The sequence below is a fragment of the Miniopterus schreibersii genome (assembly GCF_964146895.1).
Source record: "Miniopterus schreibersii genome assembly, chromosome: 11".
Taxonomy (NCBI): domain Eukaryota; kingdom Metazoa; phylum Chordata; class Mammalia; order Chiroptera; family Miniopteridae; genus Miniopterus; species Miniopterus schreibersii.
Genome location: NC_138111.1, coordinates 53,268,282 through 53,295,704, shown reverse-complemented (window position 1 = coordinate 53,295,704; position 27,423 = coordinate 53,268,282). Strand labels below are relative to the sequence as shown.

Below are 27,423 nucleotides of genomic sequence, written 5' to 3'. Positions count from 1 at the left end.
GTGTACCCAGACACAAAAGCCTCTGTGTATAGCAAGCTGTTTTAAATATTGTGACTCGACGATGTGCTGTCCTTTCTCTGCTTGAGCCAAGGATCTCTGCTCAGTGTCTGTGGATTACCAAGCTCCTTCTTTATTGTACCTCTTGTCAACTATTCCTATTCATTTAACCTTTCATTAGTGTCTGTGCAGCTTCACTGTCTAGAAAGGCAAGGAAAAACCGAAAGGCCCCACTGTCACAGTTATTAGATTTCTCGGTTACATCCCAGCAACCATAAAGAAGTGAGAGTCGACACTATTGTCGTGCATGCTGCTGTCCTGGGGTGCAGCTCTTCTGTGCATGTCAAGGACATGTGCCACATGTTGATATGCATCCCAGGGATAAATGCACAACATGGGGGATAGGCCGGCGCTGGCAGTAATGAGCTTTGTAGGAGTTATTGCAAAGACCAACAGTTTGTGAAGGAATTTTGCTTAACAGGCCAAGGAGATAGACAGAGTTGAGGGCTGCCAAGATTTGCTTGTGCGGAGCTTGTCAGTCACATTGTTTTCATCTAAACTTCATTTGAGGGGAAAATTGAATATGTTTGACAGCATTGAAAAGTTATTTTCATTTTTAGTTTTTCAGAGGAGAAAAGTGTTATTTCTGGTGACTATTTAGTGTATTATAACTATTTTTATACTGACTGAATCATGGATATGAATGGATCTATTAGCAATTTGTCTTAATTCTTACATATCTAGAAAAGAATTGAGATATTTTGTAGATGTCATATATATATTTAAAATCTGTATAAAAATAACAGCCTATTAATTTTCCTATGCTACTATTTTCCCCTTTTGATTTCCCTCTAGCACCGCCTGTGGTTAATGATTTGATTCTTTAGAAATGCATTTGCCTTGTTGCCTAAATGTAAAGGGGAAAAAAGTGTGATCATTGGATCATTTTCAAATCATAATGAAGACAAATATTTGCAACTTTTGGATTGGAAAATATTACTCCAATACCTTAGAATATTCATAGAATTACTTTTTAAGAATTCTCAAAACATTTGAATACAAAATGGTAAATTAGAACACTTCCATCTCTCTCTAACCAAAAGTTCATTTTTATTTTTAATTTTTTTTTAAACTAGAAAAGTCTTTGTTGCCAAGAGTGGAGAAAATATTTTTGTCTTTCTAATTTAAATAATTCTTGTCAGTTTTCCAAACTCTTTTGGGGATCTCCAGTAACTTTGCAAACATATTAATGATTTATTACAAATCCTTATGAAGTTATTTGTAACTTTTATTTGACCCTACCTTTTTAGCCACATTTCACTTTTTAATAGTGGTGTTTGATACTTTCTTTGGTAAGCTTTTTATGGTGTCTTGTGTTTTAAGGGGCTTAGTTGTCTTTGTTTCAGGGAAGAGAGATGAGCTATTTTTCACACTCCTTCCCTGAGGTGGGATGCTCCCTTCCAGAGAAACATATATTCAATAATTGACAGCTAAGTGCCTAGCCAGCCTAGGGCCACGTTCCAGTCTCTTTGCTATTGGGTGGAAGTTCTGTGTATAAGATGAATTTGTCTTGATCATTTGAGGTGACCTGGTGGCTTTCCCACAGACAAGGCAAGAGTATGTTAACTTTTCCCCTTCTAATAGTCCTGGTTCCATTCATTATGGTTTGTGTTAGATGAAGTAGAAGAGGAAAGGACTTGTGAACTGTAATTTTAGCCACCACTCCCAGCCCTCCCTCCCCCCAAAAAAACGCTTTAGAAAATAGGCCGGAGCTATGTGGTAAAGAGAAAGGAATACACACAATAGGTACTCTCTATAGGAATCCTGCAACTCTTCTCCATCCAGTCACCATCTCAGTGCAGTTGGCTGACCACACCTTGGAAGACAGTTGCACCATATCCACCCACAGTGAGAACAGCCCTGGGACTGAGTGTTGAGACAGACCCCATTCTGTCCCCATTTCATCATTTGTAAAACAAGTAAGTTTGGCCATTTCTAATTTTCTTTCCAATTTTATACGATAGGACTATACAACCATAGCAGTTTAATATTTTTAATAGCTAGATTGAGATAACTCATATGCCATATAATTCACCCATTTAAAATACACAATTAATAATACAATGTTGTATGGATATATTATCACCTTTTATTTATCTGTTCATCTAGTGGTGGACATTTGGGTGTTTTTCACCTGTTGGTTATTACAAACAATGAATAATGCTCCTGTGAACATTTGCGTACAAGTGTTTTGTTGTCATTTCTGTCTATATCTGGGAGTAGAATTACCAAGTCATATGGCAACTTTAACCTTTTGAGGAAGTGTCGAATCATTTTACAAAACAGCGGCACCATTTTACATTCCCACCAACAGTATGTGAGTTTTCTAATCTCTCTACATCCTCTCTAAACTTGCTATTGTCTGTCTTTTAGTTTTAAGCATCATAGTGGGTGTGAAGTGGTTTTGCTTTTCATTTTCCTGGTGGCTAATTATGTTAAGCATCTTTTCGAGCTTATTTGCCATTTGTATGTCTTCTCTGTGTAGCAGAAAAAACTGTTAAATCCTTTACCCATTTTTCATTTAGGTTATTTGTCTTTTCATTGTTGAGTTGTAAGAGCTCTTTATATATTCTGGACATAAGTCCTTTATTTAGATATAAGATTTACAAATATTTTCTCCCATTCTGTGAGTTGTCTTTTTACTTTTTTGTTGGTGCTGTATGAAGCATAGAAGCTTTAAATTTTGATAAAGTCCAACTTAATAATTTTTTCTTTTTTAAAAGATTTTAAAATTGATTTTTAGAGAATGAGGAAGTGGGGGAGGGGAGAGAGAGAGAGAAAGAGAAAGAGAAACATCCATCTGCTGCCTCCTGCACACTCCCTACCCGGGATCGGGCCCACAACCCTGGGCATGTGCCCTGACCAGGAATAGAACTGGCAACCTTTCAGTGCATGGAATGATGCCCAACCTACTGAGCCACTGGGGCCAGGGCTTAACCTTTTCTTTTGTTGTTGGTACTTTTGGTATGCTAAGAAACCATTGTCTAAACCAAGGTGATGCCGATTTATCACTGTATTTTTTTCTAAGTGTATTATAGTTTGAACTCTTACATTTAAATCTTTGATTCATTCTGGTTAACTTTTGTAGAATTTGAAGTAGGGGTACAACTTCATTCCATTTGTTCCCAGCACCATTTTTTGAGAAGACAGTTTTTTTCCTGTTGAATTATCAAGGCACCTTTGTGGAAAATCATTTGATCATAGATGTAAGGGTTTAATTTCTGGATTCTGTATTTGGTTCCTCTGAGCTACTTGACTATCCTTGTGCAAGTACCACACTGTCTTGATTACTGTAGCTTTGCATTAAATTTGCAACTGAGAAATGTGAACCTTTTAATTTCATTCCTCTTTTTCAAGATTATTTTAGCTATTTCTTGGTTCCTTAGCAATTTACTTAAAAAAGTTTTTATTGGGGTAAAAAACACAACATAAATCCCTGGCTCTGTGGCTCAGTTGGTTGGAGCGTTGTCCTGTACACCAAAAGGTTGTGGGTCCAATTCCCAATCAGGGCAGATGCCTGCGTTGTGGGTTCAGTCCCTATTTGGCATGGGTACAGGAGGTCACTGATGAATGTTTCCCTCTCATATAGATGTTCCTCTCTCTCTCTTTCTCCCCCCCCCCCGGCTCTCTAAAATCAATAAACAAACACAAACACAATATAAAACAACCATTTTTAAGGGTACGGAGGTACCGTAGCATTAACTGTGTCTTGTGCAACAGATCTCTTGAACTTTTTCATCTTGAGAAGTTGAACAGCAACTCCCCTTTTCCCTCTCCCCACAATCCCTGGTAAGCACCATTCTACTTTCTAAGAGTTTGATTACCTTAAATACTCTATATAAGTGGAATCGTGCAGTATTTGTCCTTCTGTAAAAGGCTTATTTCACTTAGCATAATGTCCTAGAGGTTTATCTAAGTTGTAGTAGGTGACAAGATTTCCTTATTTTTTAAGGCTTATAATTTTTCATTGTATGTATATACTAGATATTCTTTAACCTTTCATCTGTAGATGGACATTTAGGTTGATTCTAGGTCTTGACTATTGTGAAAATGATGCAGTGAACATGGATGTGCAAATAACTGCAAGATTCTTCTTTCAGTTTTTTTGGATATATATCCAGAAATGGGGTTATTGGGTCATACAGTAATTTTATTTTTAATTTTTTTAGAAACCTCTATACTATTTTACAAAGCTGCTGTCCCATTTTAATTCTCATCAACAGTGCACAAGCGTTCCGATTTCTGCACATCCTTCCCAGCATTTATTTTGTCTTTTTTTTTTTTTTTTTTAAATAGTGGCCTTTCTGGTGAGTCTGAGGTGATATCTCATTGTGGTTTTGATTTGTATTTCCGTGGTGGTTAGTGATGTTGAACATTATTTCTTTCATATGCTTCTTGGCCATTTGTATGTATTCTTTGGAGAAATGTCTATTCAAGATTTTTGCGATTTTATCGGAGTTTTTTGTTGTTGAGTTTTATCTTTATGTATTCTGGATGTTAACTCCTTATCAGAATTATGATTTGCAACCATTCAGTAGGTTGCTTTTCTATGAGGTTGATTATTTCCTTTTCTGTACAGAAGTTTTTTAGGTAGTCCCATTCGTCTATTCTTTTGTTGTTACTGCCCTTATCAGTTTTCTTTTAAAACAAATTTATCTGATCCTAAAAGAGTAAAGGCTACATTAGGAAAGTACATCTATTGGTTGAGTAAAAAAACTTGGTGGTATTACAGGGGACAAGAAATATGTCATTTCATAGCCAAAAGATTATGGCTGTTAGTTCCCTGTGAAACACCCAGGGTTTGCTTTGATGTTTCTTAATTATCACTGCATTAAAAAACATTCTAGGTGTTCAGTATAAGAGAGACAGTTCGTGCCCTGAAGGGTGGAATTAAGTACCGAGAAATAATTGTTTTTGGTTTTATAAATACGTCAAAAGGAAAGGAAGAAAAAAATTAAGATTGAGAAAATTTCTCTTCCTAGACATTTTGTTGTAACTAAAAAAACACCAACAGTGATTAAAACTAAAAATTTTAGGATCTCGACCCAAACTAACTGGTCTAATTGAGTTTTAAATAAATAACGTGTTCAAATCTAGCATGGCACATTTGGAAATATGAGATTTATTTATTTATTTATTTAAAAAAAAACATATTTATTGGTTTTAGAGAGAGGAAGGGAAAGGGAGAAAGATAGAAACACCAATGATGAGAGACAGTCATTGATCAGCTGCCTCTTGCATGTCCCCTGCTGGGGATCGAGCCACAACCTGAGCGTGTGCCCAGACCAGGAATCGAAGGGCAATCTCCTGGATCATAGGTCAATGCTGAACTGCTGAGCCACGCCAGCTAGGCCATGAGCTTGTTTTAAAGTTTACCTGGCAAATTTTATAATTAAAATACCTCGTTGCATTTAGAGACACTTTAGAGCAATTGAAAGGTAACTTAATTTGGAAGCAGCCATGTTGTGTCATTGTTGAATTAAAAAAAAAAAAATTTGTCCCTTTAAAGTTCTACGTTCTCTTTATTCTGGGTAATAAAGACCTATATTTCCATCCAAAGTAATTGCTTTTAAAGTATTCTGATGGACCAATCTTGCTTAACTTTGTTATCTATATTTGGTCTTTGCCAGTTGTTTTGGACAAAAGTTTTATTTTTCATTCTGTATCAGCTATTAATTAGATTGCTAACTGATCAAATAGATATGTGCAGAGTATGTCTTTTTTCTCCCCATATCAGTGTTTACATATTTAAAAAGTAATTAGCCAGTTTTTAATTGTACCTCATGACATAGTTTGAGGATTTACTTTTTCCCTGGTGAAAATTCTGTAAAGGATTTAAAATCATTTATAAAAATTGGTGTGGTAGAAAAGTTTATATTTACTGGACACTTAGTTTTTGATTATATATACATTTTACTATTCCAATGGTACATCGTGTTAATATTGAACAAGGAATTAATACTACTTTTCTGTTCTTTTAGACATGTTTTGACATGTGCATATATGTCTATAGAATGACAGAATCATGTGTGCTGTTCTTGATATCTTTGCATGGTTTGAGGACATAAAGAGGTAATTAATTAGAACAATTCAGCCATACAAAGAAAGTCCACTCAGTTCTCTGGCCTGTGATATCTAATCTCCCTGTAATATACATTTCACTCTCTAGGGAATTAGGGAAGTTTATTCTATCAACATGTACATACCTAACAGGTATGCTGGTGGAAGCACAGTGTGTTCAGATTTTACTCTCATTCAAAATGATGATTGGAAACAAAACATTGTATTTGTTTGAATTGGTTTTGACAGACCAAAACATTAATTTTGCTTCAGATTACATTAACTTGAAATGATATTACAAAAAAAAAATATTTTTAAACCTAGAAATTCTGTCAGGTGTTGAGCCATATTTTTCACCCTATCAATATCTCTGGTAAGAAATATTTTCACATAAGGGACTTGTATTTGTTCATTGGTCTTTGCAGCTTCGCCGTGTCCCTCAGTAGCAACTGGTCATGGACATGATGTTTTTGTGTACAGAGTACAATGATAATTAGACCTAATGAAATACGTGTGTGTAGAAGTATCCATGAGAAACTGATTGTTTACAAGAATAGTATGGTTTACTGAAATTTTATTTTTGGATGGAAGGGAATGGTTCACACTGTTATATTTTCTTTCTTTTTTAAAAAATTATTTCTATTGATTTCAGAGAGAGAGAGAGAAACATCAATGATGAGTCATTGATTGGCTGCCTCCTGCATGTCCCCTGTTGGGAGCCTGAAACCGGGGCATGTGCCTGACTGGCGGTTGAACCCGGAGCTCCTGGATCATAGGTTGAGGCAAGCCGGCTGGGCAACACTATTATATTTTCATATTGCAGTAAGTAATACCTGGTATGTTATTTTATGTAATTTCAGGTAAATGTATGGATAGCATGGATATATGTTGAGGGTATCACTGAACATTTTACTAATATCAAATTGTGTTTCTAAAATAGAGATATGCCAGCATAATATATACTTGATTACTATATGTAGAATAACTTGCTGTAGATTTGCATGAAACAACATTAGACAATAGTGTACTGATTAGGTAAAAATAAAAAATATGCTTTTAAAATTTTTCAGGTTTTTGTGTTCAAGCTATACATTTCACATAGGCATGGGAGTTCCAGTTGCCTTCATTTTCCAAAGTCTAACACACTTTTAATTATTTTAGAGTATAACAACAGACATTTTAGTTTCTGTGATACAGAGGACACTCTATTAGGTGCTATAGGTATTACAGATGAAGAAGAAACTATAACCCTAACATCAAGGAACACAAAATTCATTGACAGGAAGATATTCATTATATTAAAAAGAATAGCCATAGTCCAGGGTCCTGCCTCTGTTCTTCCTTTGCTTAGAAATCTAATTTTGTGAGTATACCTTTGAAAGAAATCAATTATTCATATACTCATTCAACTTGTTCACTGACTGAGGGGTGGAGAATATGCGCACGTGTGTGTGAACATATATATATTGGCATACCATATTAGGTGGGATACTCACATACTTGTATTGGCATGCTTAGCACATTTACTCCTTTGCAGGCAAATTTAAGTAGGGAATCAAATTATAATCCAAATGTTTCTCATTGCTTTATGAGTTTGAGAGTTGAGCAGAGAATATTAGGGAAGGTGGAAGGCATAAGGGCCTCCTCACACTGTAGGGAAAACCTTCCCAGTGGCCTGTATTATTTACAAAGTGCACTTTGGACTCCTATCTCCTGGACTGTGTCTGGAAGAGCATTGACAAAATTTACCCCTCTCACTTTTTTTCTGCTCCCCAGTCCCCTTTCTGATTGACAAATGCTTTTATCTCTAGATATGTTAATATTCTCAAGCAGATATTAGTTAGCTGTCCTGGGAGCTACTTGTTAGGGTGACTTTGAATGTGTTTGGTTTTTATGGACCTAATGCAGATGGTAGTCTCATTGCATTTAAATTTCTTGGGAGATACCTCATGGTACTACCTTACATGTAATGTATTTTGTATAGGGGTACGCAAGAATGGTGGGAGGCCATAGGATAAGATATCAGGTTTCTGGAGGAAAAAAGATTTTTGTTGTTTGTTTACTGAAAGGCTTTGAGACCAATTAAATACTTGGTAGAGAAAGTTTCTGTTGTTGAATGCTCTGTAGAGAATTATCTTGATCTAAGATTGGCCTTAAACATAGGTGTAATAAACTGCAATCTAGAAGTCATTAGGTGGGTTGTGTGTGTGTATTTAATCTCTGAATCTATTTTCTGTGTGGTAGGAAAGTTTCTCAATTACTTTGGGTTTCTCTTTTCCATTATACAATCAAGGTGAAGATTAGATTTTAAAGATTCTTAATAATGTTTCACATTGGGTGATGCTCAACATCTCTTTTTATATTGTATTATTTTATGGGTGCCAAAAGGGACCAAAATGTTAAATCTATGCCTTTAACTTTACATTGGTTGATTCCAGCAACTTTCCAATTAGTTTTTAAGAAAAAAAAATTTTTTTTAATCCTCATTCCAGGACATGTTTTTATTGATTTTAGAGAGAAAAGAAGGGAGAGAGAGAAAGAAACATCAATGTGAGAGAGACACATCAGCTGCCTCTCCCACACACCCCAACTGGGAATCGAACCTGCAGCCTGGGCATGTGCCCCCACAGGAAATCAAACCCTCGACCCATGGGCACACAGGGATGATGCTCCAACCAACTGAGCCATACTGGCCAGGGTCCAGTTATTTTTCTTTTTTTTACTTTAGTTTTGTTTCTTTTAAAACACTTTAATATCAATTAGATTCTGACTGAAGAGATAAATTTGTTAAGGGAAGAGAAGGAAGAAAGATGAGGCACTGAATAACTACCAGACACCCAAAGGACAGATATTGGTGGGCAAGGGAGCTACCTATTGTTGTTCCCTTAGGTCTATTCTTTTATCCTTATATTCCTATTTTCAGTGTGCAGTGTGTAAATTTCAGAGCAGTCATGGAACAGTTATGTAATGTGAGAATTTTATTTTTTAAACCCCCATAGGGTGTAATATATTCCAAATTTTAAGTTTGAAAAGGTGTCAGAACAAAAATAAAGTGGGAGTGATGATGAAGAGAATGGAGAAATTACACAAGAAATGTTGAACACTGATAAAAATGTAGTTAGAAAAATACATTGAAAAACAAAGGACCAATTAAAAGGAGTGGCCTGAAATTTGTTTTTATGTGCTTCCGAACACCCATGTTGACCGTATTTTTTCCCCAGGGTCTTTCAAAGTCCCCTTCTCTTGTGTCCCTCATCTACTGGGCAGCGTCCTGTAAGATCTGCCTCCCGATTATCACCCATTTATTACCCCGCTGCCATTACCCTGGTCCAAAGCACCATCACCCTTTACCTGGAATACTGCAGAATCTTCTAACTGGCTAGTGCTGCTATTCTTGCCTTTCTCCTGCCCATTTCACCCAGGCTTTTCTTCACCGAGAAATAGCTTCCCTGTCTCAAAACCTTCCAGTAACTTCTTATAGTACCTGCAGTGAAATCCAAGTGCCTGCTGTGACTGAAAATGGTATGAGATGAGATCTCTGCCCAATGCTCCAAGATTTCCTACCACTGCTCACTCTGCTGCTGTTATACTGACCTTCTTGCTGTTCACTGAACATGCCAAACTTGTGCTTACCTCAGGTCTTTGCACATGGTTTTCTTCTGCCTAATTGACCTTCTCCCAGATGTTTACATGGCTTCCTCTCTCCTTTCATTCAGTTATCCTCTCAAATGTCACCCCATTCTAAGAGAATTTCATGACAACTTTCCTCCTCCTGCTATCTCTTCATACTGGATGCATCTCTGACCTCTTAACCCTGCTTTTTTTTCTTCATTGAACTTATCACCACTTGAAAAAAACCTTTTTTTTGGTTTTTTTGTTAATCCTCACAGGGGGATATTTTCCCCCATAGATTTTTAGAAAGAGTGGAAGGGAGGGAGAGAGGGAGGGAGGGGGAGAAAGAGAAATACATCAATGTGAGAGAGACGTATCGATTGGTTGCCTCTCACATGCGTCCCCACCAGGGCCAGGATCAAACCTGCAAACCAGGTATGCATGCCCTTGATCAGAATTCAAACCCATGACCCTTCTGTGCACAGGCTGATGCACTGACCACTGAGCCACACTGGCCAGGGACACTTGAAAATATATTTAATTTTTTTGTTTATGTGTAGTTTACTATTTGTCTGCCTCAACCCGCCAAGGATATTAAACTCCTTAAGAGCAGAGAACTTTGTCTGTCTTGATAATTTTGGAATTTCCACTACCTGTAGCAGTACCTGGTATAGGAAACACTCAACAGGATATTTATTGAATGAATGATTAACAAATTCCTTATCTATTTTTATCATCTGTTAGTTATTCCATGGAGGATTATTTATGGCACCTGCTGTTGCCATGTTCTGAACTACTTATTGGAGCATTGGTTTCCAGGGTAGATGTAAACACCCCTAGGGGTGTGCAAAGATCATCCTAAAAGATGTGGGGAAAATATATTAAAAATTTGATATATCTTAATCTTCTGTTTTTATGTTTGTGTTTTTTAGTGTGTAGAATATCTAAGTACAAATATAAAGGATGCATTGTGCAATCAAAAAAGTTAGGACTGTGGATTGAGCATGATTTGGGCCAGGATGGTGAATGTTGTTTAAAGCAGTTCTGGCAATTTCCACAGTCTGGCAATTTCACAGATTCTATGCTTTTGAGTAATAAGATGGTGATAGCACTGGTGAGAGTGTATAAAATTTTCTTACTATTCAGAAGTTTGCACAGATCTAATGGTTGGTTGTGAGATATATGAAATTCAGATACATATGTGTATCAATATTTATTCCTTAATATTCAATTTATGATGGAATTTTAAAGTCTTTTCAGTTAAAGTGAACCTGTGAAAGTATGTGAGTTATTTCAATGATGATTCAAAATTGCTACCTGATTGGTCTGTTTCTGGGTGATCTGAGCTTTTGCTTAATCTTTGAATAAGACTTTTCCCTAATTTTGAATAAGGTAGGCTTTTTAGTATATGTGCTGTCGAAGCAAGCACAGGGTAGGCTTTTTAAATGAAGCTTAACTGGGTACTTTGGGTTTCTGTGTCTTCAGTTTTTTTAAATAGCTTTATTGAGATATAACTCACACACCATACAATTCACCATTATAAGTTTTACATTCCATTTTGTAATTACAATTTATGTAATTTTGAAGACACAGAAATGAATAAATGATAAACTTAGAATTTGGATGCAAGTTTAGTTAGGTATTCATTTTAATACCTTCTCAAATTAAAGGAAGTTTCATAACATTTGAAGAACTTGTTAATAAAATATTTGACACAATTCATAAACATAAATGAAGCACTGAAGTAATTAATGTACTAATGAATATGCTAAAGAAACTTGTACTAATGAATATGCTAAAACCCACAAATAAGCAGATATCAGTAAGTATTATCCTTCATAAGGCAGTTACCCTAGCATATCATACACTGGTGGTGGCAAAGCTTAAAATGTTTTTGGAGCTGTTTATATGACATTGGCTTCAGATAGCCTGTGTCAGATTCTTCTAAGTATGTTCAGTGCTAGCAAATTTTCTGTGACATAAGCTTTGATTTTCTGAAAGGTTGGGAAGTCAACCTTAATGAATGTGGTGGGTGATAAAGCCAGATAATTCCATTTTTGGTAAGAAAAAAATTAGGACAATTTATTTTTCTCATGTAGCTTATAAAGTGGCTCTGAAAATAGTTACAAATAAAGAATTCCAGAAATGTTTTGAACTAAGTTGCATCATTGGAATAAGTGCAGTGTTTGGAGGTAACAACTGAGACATTGATTATTTCTACCCACCCATAATGGAGTTTTTGAAATCCATGGAAACTCATTGGGCTATATAAGAATTAGTGTAAGATTTATGCATATGGAGGTTCATATGTTCATGCAGTCTTATAAACATCTTTGTGTCAGTATTTTGTAGTCTTATATAACTCAGCTTCATGTGACAAGTACCTGATAAATTCTACATCAGGGTAAATCTTGTGGAATCTGAGTAAAGTTAATACAGGTCCATGGTCTGAGGAGGCCTCTGGACGCAAAGGATATCAAGAAAAATTTTAACCAAGATGTGAGACTGCATAGGTGCTCCATGATACAAATAGTTTTATATAGAGCTCTCTGGCTGGAAATTACATGGGTTGTCACATGGCCTATATTGTATATTTTCTCTTGGTTCAGCAAATCTGGGCATAAATAAAAGTTAGGGACACGAGGACAGTAGTGAAGTACAAATCTGTGCACATAAACTTTCTGAGGCAGCCATATTCATACTGTTATTTGGCAGAAGTCTAAGGAAAAGTAGTTGCTAAAGGGGAATATGATTTTTTGGTGTGTGCTTTAAGATTTGTTTTTGAATTCCTGTAAGTTGTGTTTTGAGGTAACACTTATAAATCAGTTTCCTTATGGTTACTTCCTAGTTATCAATTAAGAATAGCATTAGTTAATGCCTTCTTGTGTTGTTGAACTTCCTTCTGATTCATCTTTCGACCTCTTGTCCAGAGCATAAAATGCTAATTTTGCATGGAATCTGTAAATCTCAGCATAATGTTACCGTTAAAAATATCAAAAGCAGTTTTGAAATTAGTGTGTTTTATCAAGTCACTCCACACCCTATTTAAAGTTTGTAGATATTTTTCCAGGAATGAGAATTCAAGAAATAAAAAGGAGTGAAATAAATGTAACTCCTTTAACTCCCTGCCTGTGTGGCTTAAGGGTTGAGCATCTACTACCTACCATCCAGGAGACCGCGGTTCGATTCAGTCAGGGCACATGCCTGGGTTACAGGCTCTATCCCCAGTTGGGGCCTTTCAGAAGGCAGCCGATCAATGACTTCCTCATCATTGATGTTTTTATCTTTCTCTCCCTCTCCCTTCCTCTCTCTGAAATCAATAAAGGCTTTTTTCTTTTAAGAAAAAGAAAGAAAAATGTTTCTTCATTCCCCCGGAGTTCTCTGAAACTATAGAACCTTCTAATTTGAAAGAAAGTTAAGACTAATAAACATTAGGATCAACTTGTTTTTGTGTTAGCTAAAATCTACTGGGTGTTTTCTTTTAGCCAAATCCAAAAGTATACTTATATATAACTAGCATACTAGGTTTTTTATATAGTTCTGTGGAGGTAGAGAGGGCTCTTAGCATGCCCTGTTGTAGGTGGAAGGCTTTGCTGGACCAAAGGCTAAGTGCGTCATTAACACTGCCTTTGGAGGGACCACGTGTACTGTGTTCATGGACCATTTGGCTCATGAGGTGGGATTTTTCATAATTCATTGTGATGTGCTGCAACTCCTGTGGGAGTATAAGGTCTAGCTCCTTTACCTTGGATGGGTTCTCAGTGTTTTATCTTGTTCCAGGTGGATTATTACACTTGAGAATGCACTTAATTACAAGCTTTATGTTTTCCAACACCCATTCACAATACCTCCTCTTCACTACACCTGACTTCATCCATGGAATCATGTGCAGATTGAGGGCAGTATATGACTTGGAAGATGGAAGTTGTCAAACTTGAAATCTACCTCCGTTTTTCAGTGTCTTCTCTTCACCTTGAGATTTTGCATCTTTCTATTTAAAACCTGTTTTCTTGGTTAATTTTCTCAGAAAAGGAATTTATAAGAGACTAAAAAAAGGCACCATTATTATTGGGTATCTCTCAGTATATCATAATAAGAGATTGAGTTTTGTTGTGTTTTTATAAACTAGTGCATTTGTTTTAATAAAACTTTTGACTGAACTCATTACTAAACTGAGACCCTTCCTTAGGAGACGGATGCTTTGAAATATTTCCTGTTGTAATCCTTTGAGATTAAAAGCAGTGGGATCTTATGGAATTTTAGTTTTTTATGTATATGTGTAAGCTGTCTCTTCAGTTTTCTTAATTTATCCCTCATTTTAGCTTATTGTCATCAACTGTTTATATATCTTATCTATTACACATGTTGCTCTGTAGATTCTCAGGTTCATAATTATGATCTTTTTCTGTCTTTATCAAGGAACAAATGATCCTAAGTGCATCATAATTTAGAGATAATTTATTTAATAGTTTCATGTTTTAATTTTTAAGGCTTTGCTCAAAAATTATGGTTTTGGGGTATCTTGGCAGTATATCGTGGACAAATTTTTAACAAAGTTAAATTACACTACCTTATATATTCTGTTGTTAGAGTACAGTGTTATCCCTGATTGAGTAACTCATGACTGGAACTATCAGACTTTTCTAAATGTGTTTGGTCAATATGCAGCCTTCTTTGGAAGGTGATTCTTTTTTACCAAATGAATTTTATAAAGTCAACTTCCTTAATTTGTAATGTAGGCTCAGTGAAAGCCACAGGGTAGTCCCTTCCCCCTCTGAGAAATCTTTAAAGAGATGTTTAAACAAATCAAAATATGCTTATAACTTAAAAGAAATAATTTGATGTGGCAAGTTTTAAATTTAAAAAAAAGGCATACACACTGCATAACCTTTCTTTGAGTCTTTAGTTTAAGTCCTCTGTCATATAATGCCAAAAACTTTGTTCTGAGCTGCGTGTGTGTTGAAACATGTATGCCTGTCCTAGTGTCATAACTAATTATATCTCTTGTACGTTTACTTCTAGTAATTGGAAAGTAGACCTACCGCAGCATACAACTTAACGTTTAGTTTTATCTTGAGGACCTGCTTTAGAAATCAAGTTTTCTACTACGCAGCAACTTGACATTGTAAACTGATATTACTTTTTTAAATATATCATCCACTTTGTGTTTTGCAGGAATAGTGTACTTCAAGGGAAGAAAATTTTCAGGGGTTCTTAAAAGCACATCTGTCTTTACCAGTAATTATACAGTCACACTGACTCACTTTTCAGTTTTGACTGAGTTATTTCATCTATGACTTAGATGGTCTAGTGTTGTGATAGCAAAATTTTATAGGATATCTTTTTACCCAAAGTTTGTCAGAGGATTGTATCTTGTCGCAAACCTGCTGTTGCTTTGGTCACTTAATCTTCATGAATTGTCTAAAATAATTTGGGGCTTATTCTATGAAAATGCATTGAGTAGAATATTCACAGACTAACTTAGAAATCCTGTCTTGGACATGCTTGTGACGGGGGCAGCAGTTTCTTATATGCGCCAGCATGTACAAAAATATGTGGTCCTTGTCCATGCCTGCTGAAAGAGGACTTTACCAGTTTTCAGTCTCTGAGCTCCAGTCTTGTCGCAATTAAAGTCTTAGGACTGGGAGCAGTTAATGCTGCTGATAGATTGTGGTGTTTAGCATTGTGCTCTGTTCCATGGTGATCTAGTTTTGTAGACTTTACGGGATTCTAGTCAGAACTTGGGCAAGAATATACTAAAGAATTTGTTGCAATTAAATATTTTTTAAAGCAAGAAATACAATGACTTTTCTTATTAATAAACAGGTCTTTTGCTTAAAGAAATAGTGAGGAGATTGTATAATGCTGTTATTGATATTGTTCAAAATTACACTGAAAAAGCTGGATTTTCTTTTTTCTTGTTAAGTGAAAGTATTCCTTGCTTTGAAGTTTCTTTCCTTTCATTCTTTCATTATAGTTAAAAATAAAATCCTTCAGTATTGCAATTCAAACTTATTTCCATCTTCTATATTATAGACAAAATTTGTTTTTATAAATTCTGGGTTGTTTCTGTCAGTATGCTAACTTAAGTATGCAGAGGCATTGAACTTGAATGCTTTGCGTTCTGAAATGTGGGATTTGGATTCTTGGTATAATTTTTCTGTTTTGAAAACTGAGCTCCCAGTGGTTTCTTTCTAATCAGTATATCAAGACCTGTTACATTAAAAAGTTAGATGGTCTAAGCCATCTAACTTTTGAAGACTGTGACTATAAAAAGTATGTGTTAAATAATGAAAGTATCTTTCCATTTTTTAAATGTTCATTTCTCTTAGAATTTTTGTGGTGTCAATCACATTAATGCAGGTGTGTTTGGTTTTAAGAATAACTGATGATGGAAATCTGAATTTGCAACCAATAGGCCACATAAGAAAAAGGGTTATTTCAAAATGTAGGGCATTCTGGCATTGCATGGGAGGGTTGGCCTCCCACCTGGCTGATAGGAGCACCACCTTCCCACTCAGCAGCTGACTGTGAAATACTAAATGGTGGAAGATGTCAGGGCGCGTTTGCTATTCTGAACCAGTGCTTGGAAATTTTGGGAGATATTTCTGTTTGTCACAAATGACTGGAATGGAGTGCCTCCTGCTATGTGGTAGGCCAAGGATACCTCAGTGTCCCTAATGAAGAATTTATCCACAATGGTGACTTGTTCTGCCTAAAATATCAATGCCTCTACTGAGAGTCACTGGATAGTAATAATAATAATATATAATTAATATAATATAATACAATATAATAATATAATTAGTGTATATATAATATAATGGGAAATATTGGTAAGAATGACTTTTGCCTCCCAGAATTCCAACCTTGTGTCTTTTTAAAAGGACTGTTTCTGTTTTTTTAGAAGTATATAGCTTAACAGTGGAACTCCAAATTCCACTTCTTAATGTTCTTGAGTAAATGTTATTTCTAAAGGCATATGGATATTTTATACACTTGGCATATTGAAAATATGTAGTCGTGAGCCCCCAAGTCAAACCCAGATATACCCGTTTATGCAAATACCCACCATATTGTGTGTCAGCGTTTAGCAAATTAGCACACATTATAAGTGAGTTGAAACTCATGTCTCTAATTTTTTTGTAGTTAAAAATAATTAAGTTTGTGAGAAATTGCTAAACTATTAAAATAGTTTTAAATCAACAAAAAAACTTGAGAGTAAATAAAAGCAGAATTTGATATAACCAAGTATTTTCACATACTCATTGCTTTCTCAGTCAGTACCAGTTCTGAAATTTCAACTGGGAAGAAGAAGTGTAATAAGGCCCTGTTTTTGAGTAATAGTCAGGAATCACTATTTGATGGATAGCATAGTACTAAAGCTTTCTCTTCTTCCACACACATTTATAGTCATGTGGCAGCCTTAAAGTAGCTCAGAAATTAATAAAATCCATTTAGTTGGTGGTAGAGTTTCATTCATAAAAAAGCAGCTTAAGTATGTCTATTAGTGTACAATTTAAGAGTGCCCATAAGGCCCTGGCCAGTATGACTTAGTGGTTAGAGTATTGGCATGCACTGAAGGGTCGCAGGTTTGATTCCTGGTTAAGGGCACGTACCTGGATTTCAGGTTAGATCCCCCCACACTGGTTGGGCTTGTGAAGGTGGGGTCGATGTGAGAAAGATACCTCGATGCCCCTCCCCCAAAAAATCAATGGAAAAAATATCCTCGGGTGAGGATGAATAACAACAAATAGTGGCCATAAGTAACATCTCAATACAATCACAGAACCAATGTCCTTTTTGGTCTTGTAACAAAGAGTATTGGCTTTGGAGATGAAAAGACATGCTTTTGAATACTGAAACCACTACTTACTAAGGTACACTCTTGTGCAAATTCCTTTACTGTTTATGTGTTGTAAAAAAGCATAATATGATCTTTACCCTCTTGATCACTTTTAAATGTATAGTTCAGTAGTATCAACTATATTCACATTATTGTGCCATTTAAAAAAACTTTATTTTGAAATAATTTTAAGTTTACATAAAAGTTGGGAAAATAGTATTATGAATTCCAAAAACCCTTCACCTAGATTCCCCAAATATTAACATTTACCTTGGCCATGAAATTTAAAAAATAGAGATATAATTCACATACCACAAAATCCAGCATTTTAAAGTATACAGTCAGTGGGTTTTTTTTGTATATTCACAAGTTTCTGCAACCATCACCACTATTTAATTCTAGAACATTTTTGTCACCCAAAAAGAAACCCTACACCTGATAGCAGTGACTCTCTATTTACACCTCCACCTAGCCCTGGCATCCTTTATTTTTAACCCACTGTGAAATATAATAGTATTAATACTGAAGTGTTTTGAGATAACATATGTGAAAATGCCTAGCATGGTGTCTGTCTAATGCAAGCCAAATGCCCATTAATTTCTTTTCTCTTGTCATAGGAAAAGAAAGTCTCATACTTAGATATATACAAATTATTTTGGAAATATGATGCCAGTGACCGGAACTGTTTCTTTTCTAAGTGGGAAATCTCTTATTAGTTTAGCAGACCAACAATTTTCAAGACACTCAAAAACATAATGGAGGTAATTATATTAACATAGCTTATGTAAGGTAAAATAGCCTGTGAAACTCCAAAAATATGTTTGTAAAATAACGCTTTGCAGACATAGACTAGCGACAAATCTTTGCAAATTGGTGTCCGTCATGCATGCTGATATTTTCATTGATTAATCTTTGAAGTTTTATCTTTTTCTTGATACATTTTATGTACCAATTGTTTAAACATTTTCAAACTTTGTATGTTTGATTTCATAACAAGGCATGGTAAATACCATAGTGTGGTAAAACCAATCAAAGTATCTTAAGGGTTCCATTGTTCTCTTAAATGACAGATATGAACACCTAATGACCTGGATTTGATTAGCCTTTGATGATATGATGGTTTGATTGTGAGCATATTGTTTAGCCAAGATACCTGCATTTTGAGGAATGATTAGTTAGTTATGGTTCTGATTGCCTTACCACAAATGTTGCAAATGCTCTAAGTATTTATACTGTAATGGGAAGCAACACAGGTAGTGTAGGATAGAAAGCATATGAGTCAGAAAGGCCTGAGTTTGAATCCTAACTGTGCTATGGGAAATTTGAGAAGGAACAAAATTTCTTGAAGCCTCCATTTCCTCATTTGTAAACTGGAGCATAATAACCTTCATTGCATAGGGTTGGAGTGAGAATTAAATTAGACATAGTGTGGGTAAGGATCAGCAGAGTGCCTGACATAAAATAAAAACTCCTTAAAATGGCGGATGTCATTATGTGTTACTTAAAGAAAGGACTCCGTAATACTATGATGTTGGCTAATTTATGTGACCTTTTTATTTGATTGGAATTTACACATTTGATAATTTCTTCTGATGAAGTAGAGAAACTGCAGTGTTCAAAGTGAAGAATCTGAAAAACGAATATTGATTACTGTAGCTGAAGTCACAGGGTAGAACTGGTCAGATCATTTCAATCCCAAAAGGCTGATTTTTAAAAAAAGATATAATATGTACTGTTTAAAGTTAGGCCTCTGTATTGTGAAGTGGCTAAAATGTTTTGTGGTATTTTTAAAAGTAATAAATATGAGGAAATTGTCCAATTTGAAAATATACTGATATGTGGCAACCCGTCTCTGATGAGCAGTTTTAGTCTCATTTTACTATAGAACTACTAGATTAAATGTGACTGAAATGTTCTTTGGTGTCAGATTCATAAAACATGATTATATATGGTTTTTGTGGCTGACAACAAGCATAGGATTACCAGTTTTTCCCAGTCACTCGATGTGGTAATTCTTTTTAAAGTTTGGTTATCTCACTGTCTAGGTTCTTGAGTCTTCTTGACAAAACTATTTAGTGTTTGTCACAAATCTGCCTGTTTGGAAAGGCATATGGACACCGCAATATTTTGCCATCATGACAGTAAAGGAAAAACACTTTTTCTAATAGGGTGAATACTTGTGAGCAGAAACAAAGGTCAAGCTATGGAGTGAACTTTTGAATGACAGCTAATGTTAGCATGGCTTAAGGGGGAGATGCCAGGTCAACTGTGGGCATTCATTAGCTTCATGGATATGAAATGACAGTCTCTTTCCCCTTTAATGCCAGGGATGTTGAATTTTCTAAAAGCAAAGGGAAGGAGTGTATGTGGGAGCCAAAATGAGATGATAAGAAATTAAATGATCAGGACACAAAGAATCCAAGGAATAGTAGGGTTAGGGTGTGTGTGAGATAAACATTCCAGATAGGCACTGTGGTATGGACTAGAAGGCACAATGTCTGGTTTTTTTCTAACCTGGACTCTGTCTCTGACTAGCTGTTTGATCTTTGTAACTTCTTTGGTACTTCTTCAGAGCTCCTTATCTGAAGAGCAGACAAAATGAAGGATGGAAAACAGGCTTCAACTCTCGTGCAATATTGATAGATTGGTAATGGCTGCTTGAGCATAAGGATTCTGAGACTGTGCCTTGGGTCATTGGGAAGGAGTTGAGCAGTTGCTGATGACTGTCTTAGGGTGGTAGCGTGTGTGCTTGCGTGCCCACACGCTTACAGACGTACATGTTTCTATATAGATTCATGTACCACATTTGTTGACACATAATTAAGAATCCTTCTCAATTCCAATTATATGTCAGAGATTATTTTTCTTACCTATAGGGCTGAGAAGATCTAATCAGCCTCTGCATTTCCCCCAGTGAAATTTTACCAGTGTAACCAGTGTACTTCCAGTTTTGGGAGGGAATCATAGGCCATAGATTCAGCTGCCCAGTAGGCATATAGTGATGGCATCTAGGAAGGAATGAAGTGGTTGTTGCCAGAACTAAAGAGTGTATAACATGCTTTACATCGACTCATGGGTTCCATTCTAACCTTCACTTTGAAACGTGTGACCCAAACCTAATAGGTTCCTTCAGGAAAGTAAGCCATCTAATGGACCACAGTTACGGTTTAAAGCATTTATTTCTATTCTAGGATAACTTTCACAGCTAAGTTGTATTTGGGATTTTATTTCAGTACCAAATGGAAGGAAGGTGGCAGGTAAGAAAATTGGTGATGGTATGTAACTTTTGCTATATTGATACATAGCATAATATAACAGGACATTAGAAGATACAGCATCCTTAGCAACTAGTGCCAGTTATGATTGGCTCAGCAATATCAAAAACAAATAAAATTGCTTTCAGATGTATAATACATAAAAACTTGGAGAATTATTGTTTGACTTTAAGGAAAAGAATCCTTATGTTTCTAACATCTTTCATTATCTAAAGAAAATTATGCGAAGTGTTAAAGGCTTAATCCACTGTATTAGAGACTCCATATTTTAGTGACTTTTATGTGTTAGGCCTTTGTACAAGGAGGGATCTATGTAAGAACTAACTTCTGTTAGCTCACCTCCACTGACCAACAAAATTAGTAGTTTTCTTTCATGTGCATTTAAGACATTACATGTAGCAAACATATTTGTGGCACACACTTTTTAAATTTCATTGTATTTGCCTCAACCACCATTAAGATTGACCCTGCCCAACGGCAGGAGTCATGTTTTATTCATGTTTGAGTCACCAAAGCTAGCATAAGCCTGGGATTCAATAATTCCATAAATGTTGAATCAATCGCTGAATTTCAGCTTTACTTAAGCGCAACCATGAGCGACCAGATGAAGATCATGTTCACTTTGAAGTTGGGTAATCTGTAAATATACTGGGTTTTCCATCAGGCAATTCATGTAGGTTAGCATGTTGTGAACAGTTTTTTTTTTTTTTATAGCTTTAATTTTTATTGTTTTTTTAATCCTCACCCGAGGATATTTTTTCCATTGATTTTCAGAGAGAGTACAGAGAGAGAGAGAAAGGGAGGGAGGGAAACATCGATGTGAGAGAGACACATCATTTGGTTGCCTCCCACACCTGCCCTGACTGGGGCCAATGCAACCCAGGTACGTACCCTTGGCCGGAATGGGACCTGGGACCCTTCAGTTCACAGGCCAACACTCTACCCACTGAGCCAAACTAGCTAGGGCATGTTGTGATTAGTTTTTAGAGAGAAATACACAAAACCTGGAAAGTGAGTGGTAATAACGTCTTTCTTTGCTTTTTTTTTCCCCCTGTAAAAGTTTATCTAGACTTAAAATGTCAGAGATCTGTGCATGAAAAAAAAAAAACCTCAAACATTTTTGGTTAAAAATCTGTGGTAAGTTGAAACTTGTATACAGTATAAATATAGTATGATGTGTGTATTATTTAAGTAGACCTAAACATCTGGCAGTCTGAGCCATCAGACTTGCACAGCTGCTAAGGACAGTTGTGGATCTTGTTAGGGTTTGGCATCCGAATGTTTTGGTTGCCTTCCACTGTTGGTGTTTTTACACCACAGATCATAAAATACAGAAAGCAGAACAAAAGTGAAAGAGTGGTTGCCCTGAGCTTTTTAAATGCTAGGACAGAGGTAGGATGGTTGTGGAAAGCAGTGTCTTGGGAACCCTAAGGTCAGGCTAGTTGTGGCTCTGATGTTTGATTCTTCATCTTTGGTATGGCATAAGAATACCTCCTTGCATACCTTAGGAGGATCAGTGTGATATGGTGTTCTTTAAAGATTGTAATTGTGAGGTTTTATTTATCTCATTCTACAAATATTATTTGCCAGATATTGCCTTTGGGGCTAGAGATAATTCCCCAAGGACTTTGCCACCTGGTGGGATTATGGTTTTCTAAGACTGGTTCATAGCATTTTCATTTATACTACTGAGAACTTCACTGTGGGTCAATTTTTAGCTTCAGGATCATGAAAACAAAGGAAAAAACTGAAACTGTTTTGTCGCTTCTCTATCTCTATTCCTTATACAAAGTTGACTCTTAGAATTTACTTATATAGTCCCCGACATCATCTAGTAGGAAAGTAGGAGGGATTTTATTTATGATAATAAAATTTTTGGCTGAACCAAAATATTCTAACATGTGTTGAAACAATGTATAAGTTGACTAACTTTTAGACATGTAGTTATCATTATTAATATAAATGGCTTGCTATCACTCAAAATGCTGTGGACAGCCCTAGGGCCTTTTCTAAATCTTCTGCAAGCAGGGAAGTTTAATTTGTATAGATGTACTGAGGTTGGCTCCTTTACCAAAAACTGAAGAAAATCATTATTTTTACTTTATGGGATTTGTTAGTTCTAGTCTTTGTAGCAGTTTCACTTTAAAAGGTGATTAGCAAATTGTCATCTTTTTTTTATTATTTTTGAAATATGTCTTTATTGATTTCAGAGAGAGGAAGGGAGAGGGAGAGAAAGATAGAAACATCAATGATGAGAGAGTTGTCATCAGTCGGCTGCCTCCTGCACACCCCTGACTGGGGATCTAGCCTGCAACCCGAGCATGTTCCCTGATCTGGAATTGAACAGCAATCTCCTGGATCCTTGGTCGATGCTCAACCTCTGAGCCATGCCCAGCTGGGCCCAATTGTCATCTTTTTGTTCCTTATGGCAAGGGTTAATTAGAGTTGACTGAATTGGGTTGAACTTAATAAAAAATATGGGAGACATTAAATTATATTCTTAGTTTTCTAGGTATTTTTTTTCCTGGAAGGAAGGGTTTAGCAAAAGTTTTAAAATTCTAGGTAAACTAGAGATTATGCCACATTTATGGCAACATTCCTTTTTGAGAATTTATTTCATCTACATATACATCTTTATGTTTTTAAGACTATGTCACTGATGGTCCACTTTATATGTGGCTTCATTTGACTCCATGAATAGTAATCATTGGCTGTAACTTAAAAAAGAAATGACCTCCATTCCTTGTCCAAATCAGAACAAATTGTTTTCAAAAGTGGGTCCATGAGGATACCTTGATTGACCATAGATTAGACCCACAAAGGAAAGGGAATTATGGAAAGAAGGAAGCCATATCTTTGGTCCCTCCAGATTCTAGTCTGGGAACCATTAGCACTACCATCTTGCTGTGCGGCACGTACGTAGCGTGAGGGGCAATTTCTAAAACTGCTAAAACCAATCCCTGTGGGGTTTTAGAGATTAAACTCACCACCCTGTGTTACAACCAGATGAAAATAATTATGTCCTGCAGCCTGCTGCTGAGTGGGGTGAACTGGATTTCTGGTGCCAGGATCCTTAACTAGGTGAGATGGGTGCTGTGTTTTACTGAAGGCTCCCTGCAGTTGAAAGCTTTATCCTATTAGAGCAAGTCTCAAAACTGGTAAGACTGGGGAAAAACAGTACAACTTTAGACATCAGTTCTTTTAAAACCTCTTTTAACTTAAATCTGTGTTTCTTGGCAAGATATTGAAATCTCATATTTAAAATGTGATATCAGAACTCTGCCTTGCACATTACTAGTTTTTTCCTAAATAGATGTTAAATGAAAAAAATTTTTTTATAAGCTCAAAGGCAGTGCAGGCTCAAATTCCACCTCTATAAAATAAGGATAATAATGGTACCTAAATCATGGGGTTGTGGTGTGAGGATTAAAAGAGTTACTGCAGCCCAACTAGGCATGGCTCAGCGGTTGAGCGTTGACCTAGGATCCAGGCGATCGGGGTTCGATTCCCAGTCAGGTCACATGCCCGGGTTGTGGGCTCGATCCCCAGTCAGTGACTCTTTCATCATTGATGTTTCTCTTTCTCTCTCCCTCTCTCCTTTCCTCTCTCTGAAATCAGTAAAGATATATTTGGAAAAAAAAAAAAAAGTTACTGCATGTAAAGCGCTTACAAACATGCTTGACACATAGAAAAATTAAACAATTTTGATTGATTAAAATCAATCAGTTGTTAATTGAAATATTAAACAATTTCGATTGCCACATACAATAATTAGACAATGTTTGCTATTATATGAAGTTGCTGAGGCTAACATCATCTATGTGAATTGTTTCTCCACTTGTGTAGAAGGACAGTGCTGATTGTTGCAAACACTTTATAACTCGGTTCTCCTTTTGAACAGTGGCATGAAATGTGCGATCCTAATAAATGAAGCCATTATCACTCAGTGAGACGCATCGACTAGACTTTTCTTAAGTACTCATGGGTATACATGACTGACTTTGTCCCATTGAACACTGACTTCTGTGCAAGAATTATAAACAGTCATACGTAGGTGGGAATGCCAAAGATGTATTGTCCATGGTAGAATTATTAACTCTTACTTAAAAAAGAAATCAAAACTAACAAATGGACGTGGAGAATCCCTTCCATATTGCAGTATCTTTTTATTAATTCATTTTTATAAAAATTCTTCGTTGCCTAATATTTAAGGCAGACACTGTACTAGGCTCTAAGGATTCAATGATAGGGAAAAAAGAGTAATAATTCCTTACCCATATGGAGTTTACACATGGATGAGGAGACTAATGTTATTTAATCAGGCAAAATTGTAAAACAGCAAATGTGGTACAAATGTTGGATTCCAGATGTATGTCTTCTGAGTTCTCTAAGCAAGGTATCCTTGTTTTCCTCTTCCCACAAAAGAGAAAATAGGCCCAGAGAAAATGGACTTACCTAAGGTCAGGCAGCTGGTCAGTAGCAGTCTGACTTTAGTCTGATTATAAACCTGTGTATTTTTCATTCTTCTCCAACTGCCACTTGTTACAACCAACATGGGAAAGAAGGAATAAAATAGCCACAGTTTATAAAAGTGTTGAACTAATTTTGGAGTGTTTGAAATAAATGAAGATTTGCCTTGAACAAGCGGAGTTGGGGAATCCATAAATTTATAACATTGAGTCCCTTATTAGTATAGTTTATCCCAGAGTAGAAGTTAAATGTTATAAATATTGGAATTATTTTGCTTTAAGGAACTCTTGAAACTGTCTAGTGATGGACAAACGTTTTTTGAGCCCCTCTCCCTTTTCTAAATGGAATATTAGACCCCAGAATATAAAGCATAGACCACCAAACATAGTTGGTGGGGTCAGGGAAGATTTCCCAGAGGGATGTTTGAGCTGAGATTTGAAAGATGAAGAGAAATTAGGTTGCTTAAAGGTAAGGCTGAATGTTTCAAAAGGACCCAATGCCCTGAGATCAAAGGGAGCTTGGAGCATTGGAAGTGTGTACTGAAGGCTATTGTAGCTGGTGTGGAGAGACTAGAGTAAGGTAAGGCTAATGAGCCAGTGCCAGACCATGAAGGGGGAGGGGCTTGTAGGCCACGTTAAGAACCATAGTCATTATTCTAAGTGAAATGGGAAGCTGTTGAAGGTTTTAAAACAGGGCTTGAGCTGAATTTTTTTTCTTTTTTAAGGTTTTGCTCTGCCACCTGTTAGTCCGTTTGAGATGATCCTCTTTCTGGATCCAGGGACACTGTCCCATGTATAGTAGTAATGATTTCTTATGGTAAGCAGCCAAGTAACCAGAACTTCCCAGCATGTCAGGGTCCTGTGATGGGCCTGCAAGAACAATAACATTGAAAAACAGTGGAGGAAAAAAAAAATGCTCTTTGCCCTTAGTGAGCTAAGAATAAAGGAACAATAAAAGAATGTAGTCAACCATTACTACTCTGGAGCTAATGACCCCAAAGCTCTCAGTTTCTCAATCTAGCTTGGCATTTCATTGCTTGGAAGCACCTGTTCCAGGAAATGGAAAAAGAATGGAGTTCAAACTCAAAGTAGATATTTTCTTTATTTCTTAACAATCCTGGTAAAATGCTTATATGGACAGAAAGCTGAAATTGTCTAGAAGAATGTTTGTTGGATTTTTTTGTTAATGTTGTCTCTTTTTTTAGGCAGAGTTTCTAAGAAGAATTCATTATCTGGGGAATTTAAATCTGTTATCTGGGAGTAGGGAGTGAGGTTGGTTGTGGCAAGAGGGGGATGGATTTGTGGTAGGATATCACTGCTATGAAGGGTTTGTTCTCATTTTTCTCCAGATACATAGCTGTGACCTGGCGCCAATCACTGAACTTTTTTAAGACCAATTCTTGTCTGTAATAAGAAAGAATGTGTATTCAGGGACTTTTCTCAAGTTTTATTCAACTCTTCCCACTTGTTTCTCCTTCTTTGTTCTATTTATTTTAAATCCTCACCCAAGGATATTTTTTTTATTGATTTTAGAGAAAAGAGGAGAGAGGGGAACATAAATGTGAGAGAGAAACATCGATTGGCTGCCTTTCATAGGGACCCTGACTGGGGGATTGAACCTGCAGCCTAGATATGTGCCCTGACCGGGAATCAAACTGGCAACCTAAGTATGTGCCCTGACCCGATTCGAACCCGTAACCTTTTGGTGTATGGGATAATGCGCCAACCAACTGAGCCACCCAGCCAGGGCTCTTCTTTTTCCTTCTAAATGCTATATGAAAAGTGTTTATTTTTAAAATTAATGTGCATTATGTTCTGTCTTGAGGAATTCACAGACCCCTTGAAAGAATATTCTGTTTGTTGTTCAACTTGAGTTGGGATTCATTGACTTGTTTTATAGTCAGAGCATGAGAGGGTTGGATGGTTTCAGAAATTCTTCCAAAAATTGATGACATTATAATAAGCAGATCAAATGTTACAGCTATTTGTTGTTGATAAGGGAATCTAAATTTTAGGTCTCTAAAATTGGGCAGAACATACCGTGTTCTTTGTGTTCCATTTTACAGATTGCCTGCTTTTCTCTGGAATTTTGTGCTGGTTCCTG

General features: G+C 36.2%; 1 protein-coding gene across 7 annotated transcripts in view; it reads left to right on the top strand.

Annotated features, from left to right (window-relative positions):
- Positions 1 to 27,423, top strand: part of BNC2 (basonuclin zinc finger protein 2) — a 402,482-nt gene that overhangs the window by 5,810 nt on the left and 369,249 nt on the right. The window lies entirely within an intron of this gene.